General features: G+C 32.2%; 4 non-coding genes across 4 annotated transcripts; all 4 read right to left on the bottom strand.

Moving 5' to 3' along the window:
- Nucleotides 1-519: 519 nt before the first annotated feature.
- LOC149424743 (5S ribosomal RNA) lies at nucleotides 520-638 on the bottom strand. Its single transcript, XR_016302148.1, has one exon. It is a non-coding gene; the product is annotated as a 5S ribosomal RNA (ribosomal RNA).
- Nucleotides 639-1994: 1356 nt separating this feature from the next.
- Nucleotides 1995-2113, bottom strand: LOC149424742 (5S ribosomal RNA). The gene has a single exon (XR_016302147.1). It is a non-coding gene; the product is annotated as a 5S ribosomal RNA (ribosomal RNA).
- A 322-nt stretch (nucleotides 2114-2435) lies between these two features.
- LOC149424741 (5S ribosomal RNA) lies at nucleotides 2436-2554 on the bottom strand. The gene has a single exon (XR_016302129.1). It is a non-coding gene; the product is annotated as a 5S ribosomal RNA (ribosomal RNA).
- Nucleotides 2555-3071: 517 nt separating this feature from the next.
- LOC149424740 (5S ribosomal RNA) lies at nucleotides 3072-3190 on the bottom strand. Its single transcript, XR_016302128.1, has one exon. It is a non-coding gene; the product is annotated as a 5S ribosomal RNA (ribosomal RNA).
- Between the last annotated feature and the right edge of the window lie 5802 nt (nucleotides 3191-8992).

Raw genomic sequence — 8992 nt, 5'->3', positions numbered from 1 at the left:
GCTCATCTCGACAACTGGCGTTGGTGGTGTAATGGTCAGCATAGTTGCTTTCGAAGCAGTTGATCCGAGTTCGATTCTCGGCCATGGAATATTATTTTTTTGTTTTTAAGGAATTTTTTTTGAAGTGAAACTTCTTTACGCGCGTCATGCAATTTCGAGGAGTAAAACCAACTCATGACCGAAACGAAAATGCGGGACCGATTAAAGTTCATTTGATGTAGTAAAAGTTTTGAAGTAAAATATAAATGCTTCTTAGCTCATCTCGACAACTGGCGTTGGTGGTGTAATGGTCAGCATAGTTGCTTTCGAAGCAGTTGATCCGAGTTCGATTCTCGGCCATGGAATATTATTTTTTTGTTTTTAAGGAATTTTTTTTTTTTAATGGTTGACCATAATATCAATCCACTAAGTAATATTTTAGGCCTGTAGCATAATTGAAAAGTTAAAGAATGATATAAAATTTTTTATGATGTTAACGATAAAAAAATGAAAAAAAACATAAAATTAAAATAAAAAATGGGCCAACGGCACGCGGTGTTCCCAAGCGGTCACCCATCCAAGTACTGACCGCGCCCAATGTTGCTTAACTTCGGTGATCGGACGAGAACCGGTGTGTTCAAAATGGTATGGTCGTTGGCAAAAGTTAAACAATATTAATTTCTATTCTACCTGCCAATAAATATATGAAAATTAGTATAAAAAAGCCCTAATAATATTGAAAAAATTAGCAAGGTGTGTGCGAGGTTGATAAAAATAATCATTACATACGCGCTTGAAAAAGATCGTAATTACATTAATAAGTTTGTAGGAATTTTTGAAGTGAAACTTCTTTAGCCGCGTAATGAATTTTCGGGAACGTAGTAAAACCGAGTCAAGATCGAAACGAAAAAGCGGGTACCCCCACCACCGCTCACCGTTCAGAAAAATGGTGTACAAAATTCGTTGTAATTATTAAACAAGTTAAATAACGTATTTTCGCACAATTTCGCAAGTCCAGTATGGTCTAGTGGCTAGGATACCTGGCTCTCACCCAGGAGGCTCGGGTTCGATTCCCGGTACCGGAAATTATTTTTGGTCAATTTTCTGAGATACTGTTTTATTTAATTTGTGTTTTGATTATTTCAGGTGATATTTTTAAGAATTCATTTTATTAAATACAAGCAGTGACTTGAAAAAAATCATAAAATTGTTAATTTTTCAATATGGACTTTTGGCAGCCGGGATGTATTTATAATTTCACAATTATTTTAGGAATGCGGAAGCACATCATGCAAGATTCCCATTCTTGCGACCCGGGTTCGATTCCCGGGCAGTGCACTCCTTTTTTATGGAGAATCATTATTGAAGTGAAACTTCTTTACGCGCGTCATGCAATCGAGGAGTAAAACCAACTCATGACCGAAACGAAAATGCGGGACCGATTAAAGTTCATTTGATGTAGTAAAAGTTTTGAAGTAAAATATAAATGCTTCTTAGCTCATCTCGACAACTGGCGTTGGTGGTGTAATGGTCAGCATAGTTGCTTTCGAAGCAGTTGATCCGAGTTCGATTCTCGGCCATGGAATATTATTTTTTTGTTTTTAAGGAATTTTTTTTGAAGTGAAACTTCTTTACGCGCGTCATGCAATTTCGAGGAGTAAAACCAACTCATGACCGAAACGAAAATGCGGGACCGATTAAAGTTCATTTGATGTAGTAAAAGTTTTGAAGTAAAATATAAATGCTTCTTAGCTCATCTCGACAACTGGCGTTGGTGGTGTAATGGTCAGCATAGTTGCTTTCGAAGCAGTTGATCCGAGTTCGATTCTCGGCCATGGAATATTATTTTTTTGTTTTTAAGGAATTTTTTTTTTTTAATGGTTGACCATAATATCAATCCACTAAGTAATATTTTAGGCCTGTAGCATAATTGAAAAGTTAAAGAATGATATAAAATTTTTTATGATGTTAACGATAAAAAAATGAAAAAAAACATAAAATTAAAATAAAAAATGGGCCAACGGCACGCGGTGTTCCCAAGCGGTCACCCATCCAAGTACTGACCGCGCCCAATGTTGCTTAACTTCGGTGATCGGACGAGAACCGGTGTGTTCAAAATGGTATGGTCGTTGGCAAAAGTTAAACAATATTAATTTCTATTCTACCTGCCAATAAATATATGAAAATTAGTATAAAAAAGCCCTAATAATATTGAAAAAATTAGCAAGGTGTGTGCGAGGTTGATAAAAATAATCATTACATACGCGCTTGAAAAAGATCGTAATTACATTAATAAGTTTGTAGGAATTTTTTTTTTCAATGGTTGACCATAATATCAATCCACTAAGTAATATTTTAGGCCTGTAGCATACTTGAAAAGTTAAAGAATTTTATGATATTATTAATTATAGTAATGATAAAAAAATAAAAAAAACATGAAATTAAAATAAAAAATAGGCCAACGGCACGCGGTGTTCCCAAGCGGTCACCCATCCAAGTACTGACCGCGCCCAATGTTGCTTAACTTCGGTGATCGGACGAGAACCGGTGTGTTCAACATGGTATGGTCGTTGGCAAACGCTAAACAATATTAATTTCTACTCTACCTGCCAATAAATATATGAAAATTAGTATAAAAAAGCCCTAATAATACTGAAAACATTAGCAAGGTGTAAATATTATATACCTAGTTTAACTCACTCTCCTAACTCATCTTCGCTGTCTACAGGCAGAGCGCACGACTGTGGTCGTGAAGAACCGAGGTTCGATCCCCGCTTTAACTAATTTTTTTTTTCTTTTTTTATAACTTTTAATTTTTTTTATCACATGCTACTTATAAATATGTCAATAGACAGAAAAAAAGAGAGAATGAAATGAAAAGAGAGAGAGAGAAGAATACTAGAAGTTTCACTTCTGTCTTGCGTAGGCTTGACACACCCATTTTTTTTTTTTTCAATGGTTGACCATAATATCAATCCACTAAGTAATATTTTAGGCCTGTAGCATACTTGAAAAGTTAAAGAATTTTATGATATTATTAATTATAGTAATGATAAAAAAATAAAAAAAACATGAAATTAAAATAAAAAATAGGCCAACGGCACGCGGTGTTCCCAAGCGGTCACCCATCCAAGTACTGACCGCGCCCAATGTTGCTTAACTTCGGTGATCGGACGAGAACCGGTGTGTTCAACATGGTATGGTCGTTGGCAAACGCTAAACAATATTAATTTCTACTCTACCTGCCAATAAATATATGAAAATTAGTATAAAAAAGCCCTAATAATACTGAAAACATTAGCAAGGTGTAAATATTATATACCTAGTTTAACTCACTCTCCTAACTCATCTTCGCTGTCTACAGGCAGAGCGCACGACTGTGGTCGTGAAGAACCGAGGTTCGATCCCCGCTTTAACTAATTTTTTTTTTCTTTTTTTATAACTTTTAATTTTTTTTATCACATGCTACTTATAAATATGTCAATAGACAGAAAAAAAGAGAGAATGAAATGAAAAGAGAGAGAGAGAAGAATACTAGAAGTTTCACTTCTGTCTTGCGTAGGCTTGACACACCCATTTTTTTTATTTTTTTGTACTATATACTAACTATAATTTATATTTTATTTTGGTAATTATTATTTCTGTTATTTCACTAGTGGCATCTCCACCTAGTAAAAACAAACATTAATTTACTCTGTTTAATTTAACGTTTTTAATTGGAGTGATAATATCTATGCACATTCTAGCGGCGATTTAATTGATGTAATAATTGTAAACTCTCTATAAATAAAACATCCCCAGTTGCGACCGTTAACTTTTATTTTATGTGTCTTCTTCTGTCTCACGCTTCGTTTGGAATTATATATATCTTCTTTTTCAATGAATAAATACGTGTACGTTTGTTATCTCAGCGCCCTCCAAATCATATAAATACGCCAGAAAATCTGGACAAGCGCCGCTAAGCCATTTAATTATGCAATTATATACAAGGGCACACGGACACAGAGCGTGAACTGGCAGACGGGAGGGAGCTTGCGGGTACATTCAGGAACAAAGGCCTCCGGGGAGCGGGGCTCAACAGGGTTTTTAATGCTCGGATCTTGCCGTGGAAAGGTAAAAGCAAAAGCCATTATGGTAACACACAAAATTAAGGCTCATTTCAGAGAGTGGATATTAAAATTTCGTACTTGATATTTGTGGTGCGTGGTAAAATGTTAAATAAAAATTACATGTCGAGCTCTCCAAACCTCGACGAGCGAAATGGTGTGATAATGTTGGTAGAACGTTTTTTCTCTCGGCAGCATGAAACATTTAAAATTAATGTAATCCATCCTGTGAAGAATACTTTCCTGGAGTTCTAGGAACAAAATGCGGAGATTATTTTTTTAGATTGAATTTTTAAACAAATTTAGGAACACGGTTATTTTTGCGTTTTGGAAGCTTTCCGAACAAGGAAAGAATTACCGACATTTCCTTTCGTCTAATAGAAACATTCGTGTAATCGTCTAAAAATTGCCGGATTTAGGCGTTAGAATAATTTATAGCGTGGTAAAAGCCTTTCCCTTGGCTTTGGGCCGAACATAAACTCAAGAATAAGGAAAACAACTGCTATTTTAAAATATATTTTAGAGATTTTAACTTCGTATTTGAAAGCAACGAGCATTCGATAAAGTTAATAAAGTAAAATCAGTGTTGAGGTTTTTGTACCATTTACTTTCTATAATAATAATGAATTACTATAATTTGTCAGACGTTACCTCCAGATATAGGTACCTACTCATATTGTAATATATTATTGCAAATTAGATTTTGGAAAGAAATATTGAAATAATTTATTTCATATACCTTTTCATTTATTCAGTTTCCGCCGACATACGAGTAGTTACCAAAAGGTTTTTCCAACGTAATGACGGACTTGTATTTGCATTTACGACATATCCCTAAAAAGGTTTTACTAAAAAGGTTCATCCGGAATTCTTGGTCATTTTGCTAAGTGTTTCTGAATTCATACAGAGACGAAACTTTGCCCAGCAAAGTACAATAATTCTGCATTTCAAAGTAACTCCTTTCGTCCGTTTGCATAATTAATTTCTGTTTGCTTTTTGGAGAATACGCCAAGGTCTCGCTCGACAAACGTATATTCTTATGTACATATTATATAAAAAAATATATATATATCTACTACTCCCATAAATGAAATCAATTATGTGAATTTACAAAGTAAACTCAGTTTATCGAAATTGTCTAAAACGAAAAAATACGTGATCTTTATTTGTTGTGTACAATTTTTAATTCATGTTTTGACTGTCCTGACGCTAATAATTTGCTCTCATTACATGTACATCCGAAGCATATTAGATGGGACATATTATTTGACAGCAATAACTTAATTTAAAAAAAAGATTCTCTCATGGAGAGAATTCAGAGAATTGGCATTGAAGAATCTGCTAGCACTATACTAGACGCCCAATCTTTTGGAAGCCAGATTTGAAAGGGCTTTTATAGAGCCCCGAGCCGTTCTGATACTTACTCCAATCATTTTAATGAGGTTTAATGTTCACAGTTCACAGTACTACTAGTTTATTAGCGAGCCACATATTTCGATGTAAAATAAAATTTGCATCTATTTTATCTCAAATATACAGTACAAGCCAAATATGTTTAAAATGTACCATTTGAAAAGTGTTTTTTCACTAAAGATTTTCTTTTGACTGTATCTCTACTCTGTAAAGACTATTTTAAACTAGCCTTCAGTAAAACACATCGGTACTTATATTTTTTCTACCCATATTTTTTCCGATAAAATGTCTGATTGAGAAACTCCGAGAAGTTGTAGCTCGAGTATATAAATCGTAAAATCGCAATATTCCTTTTTTTGCGGACAACAGCGCTCTGATAGAAAATGATTTTGTCGATTGAACTGTTACAGAAAGATTTCAAAGTAATTATCCAGCTAGTAACTCAGACTTAATCCTCGTTCTACTATTTTGTCGCTCCATTAGGTCGGGAAGAAAGAATGGCTCAGCGATTACTAGCCGAGGTTTCCATTTTTTTTAATTCGTGGTAATTAAAGCTGTTTATAGCCTTCAACGGATTGTTAATATTTACGTGGAACAGAAAATAGTTTGTGTAGTAGATATCGTTACTTTTATTTTTTATAATTTGTTGAATTAGTTTATACAACATTTGAATATAAACTATTATAAAAAAGATAATTTTTTTTTTTATAACTTTAATAAACATAACATTTCTTTTTAAATACATTCATTCTTCATCTGTTCTTTCATCATACATATTTAGTCTTTTGTACATTAGGCAGTTCTGTGATTTTGATTTCTTCAAAATGTGGCAATCTAATTCTATTTACATTTCTGGCTTCGTAATTATGAACATCTCCATTAAAAACGATTTCATCCTTGAAATGTTTTGGCATTTGGTTGTTCATGACTTTATGAACAAAAATTAACACATTAAATAACAGTCTCTTTTTTTATTGGAATCCAATTTAGCTGCTCTCTCATTTGATTAATGCTTGCGTATTTGCCTTTTCCCAGTATACATCTCATAGCTCTATTCTGTATAACATCGAGTTTGTTAAAATTTCCTTAATTGCCCAAATATAACATAGTTGAGCAATAATCTAAATGTGGAGCAATTATAGTTTTATAAATGAGCTCTCTAGTGTTTCCATTTAGTTGATTTCTTAATCTCCTAAGAAAATTGACTTTTTTTGATACCTTTTTTTTATTTTTTTATTTTTTATTGTTTAACTTATAACATTGTTACATTGTACATAAAATTAGGTAATAATAGGTAATAGTGAAAAACATATGTTATTGAAATTCTACTCCAATGAAGAGTGCTAGCTCTTGAGCTTGGCGTAGGAGTTATTTCACAATTATTTCATGTTTATATCAGTAATTAACATAAATACAGTACAATAAATATAAACTTAAAAGAGGATTGCGACGTTAATTTTAGTTGTAACATGAATTGAAGTTATAACATTTGAAAGGTGATATTAATTTTTTTTAAAGATAAATTTGACCTTTTTTTTTAATAAAATAAAATCTGGTATTTTTTTCACTACTTCGGGAAGACTATTAAAATATCTTATGCCTTTGTAAATGTAATTATTGTGCATTTGTTGAGTTGAAAAAAGAGGAATTTGGATGTAAAAATTATGCCTTAAGGATGAGTTAAAATTAAGTTTTTTTATTACAGTTTCTTTATATATTTGTAATATTGCATCTTTTTTATAGAGGTCTTCAATTTTTGGTACTTCGAAAATTTTGAACAATGATGCTGAAGAGAATGTTGGTTATTTTTTCAAAATTACTTTAATAATTAGTTTTTGTACCACTTTTACAGAGCTTAAAAATTTTTCATATGCACCTCCCCACCCAATGATTCCATACTGAAGTAATGATTGGACTAGTGCGTAATAGACTTTTTTTAGGTTGTTTAGCTTGAGAACATTTCTTAATCTAATGAATATATAGATACATTTTCTAATGCGCTTAACAAGTTCACATATGTGTCTGTTCCATTTCATATGTTGGTCTACAATTACACCGAGGTACTTTATTTCAGTTGTTTGGTTTAGTATGGTACATGATTTATTACAAACATCTTTGTTACATTTTTTGTTGTGTATTATTATATGAATGTTGGGGTAGGTTTTGTATTTATTTATTGTGAATGGTATATAAACTGTTTTTTTTGCGTTAATTGTAAGAAGATTTGTATCGAACCAGTTTTTTAGGATTTGGATGACATTATTTGCATTTTCATTTACAATTTTCCAGTCATTACCCTTAATTATGATAATTGTATCATCTGCGTAAGATATAACTGTTCCACTGAGGTTTTGTTTAAAAATATTGTTTACGTACATTATAAAAAGTAATGGACCCAAAACAGTACCTTGTGGTATCCCAAAATCACTTGTGAGTGGTAGACTAGATGCGTGATTAATTTTTACAACTTGTGTTATTTGGTGAAGATAACTTTTTAGCCAACTTAATGCTGTGTCATTAAAACCCACGATCTTTAATTTTTGTATTAGTTTGACATGAGATATGCTGTCGAAGGTTTTTTGGAGATCAACAAAAATACCTACACATTTTAAAGATTTGTCTAAAGCGTCTTGTATGGTACTAGATAATTTAGCAATGGCGTCTTTCGTGCTTTTGTTTTCCATGAATCCAAACTGGTTTTCGTGAATTATATTATTAATCTTTATGAACTGAGTTAATCTTTTTTTGGCAATTTTTTCAAATATTTTTGCAATGTTTGATAGTAAAGAAATAGGGCGGTAATTGTTTGGTTCTTCCGGATTGCCGGTTTTAAATATTGGTATAATAACAGATTGTTTGTACATGGATGGAAAAACTCCGCTTTGAAAACTTGTATTGATTATATGAGTTAATGGTTTTGTTACTTGTGATTTTATACATTTCAGTGTTTGTATTGTGACCCCATCAAAACCAGGGGCAGAACCTCCTTTCATACCTGAAATAATTTGTTCAATTTCTTCTGGTGTTGTCGGTTGAAATAATTCAAATTTATGCTCATTATTTACTGTAGTATTTTGGTCATTTGGGGTAAGGGCTTGTTGGATTTTTTTAGCGAGGTTTTTTCCTACATTAGCAAAAAAATTGTTAAATACATTTGCGGCTTCTAGAGGTTTATCTTTACAGCAGATTTTTGAATCATTATGGTTTACATTGTTGATTGTTTTATTTTTTAAATGTTTTTTACCGACAATTTCATTTATGATGGACCAAATCCTTTTACTGTCATTTCCAGATAATTCAAGTTTTTATTTGTAGTAGTCATCCTTTGTGTTTTTTTATTAGATATGTAAGTATTTTTTTATAAGCTTTGATATGTTTTTGTAATGTTATATTTTCCGGTTGTTTTGTATATTGTTTGTAGAGTGTTTCTTTGTGTCTAATTGCGATGATTAATCCGTGAATTATCCATGGTTTGATTGGCTTTAGTTTTGAAG

The sequence above is a fragment of the Hesperophylax consimilis genome, chromosome 4, assembly GCF_061612785.1.
Source record: "Hesperophylax consimilis isolate HC1 chromosome 4, BYU_Hcon_1.0, whole genome shotgun sequence".
In the NCBI taxonomy this organism is placed as follows: Eukaryota; Metazoa; Arthropoda; class Insecta; order Trichoptera; family Limnephilidae; genus Hesperophylax; species Hesperophylax consimilis.
Note: the sequence above shows the minus strand (reverse complement) of the source record. Positions and strands in the feature narration are given on the sequence as shown.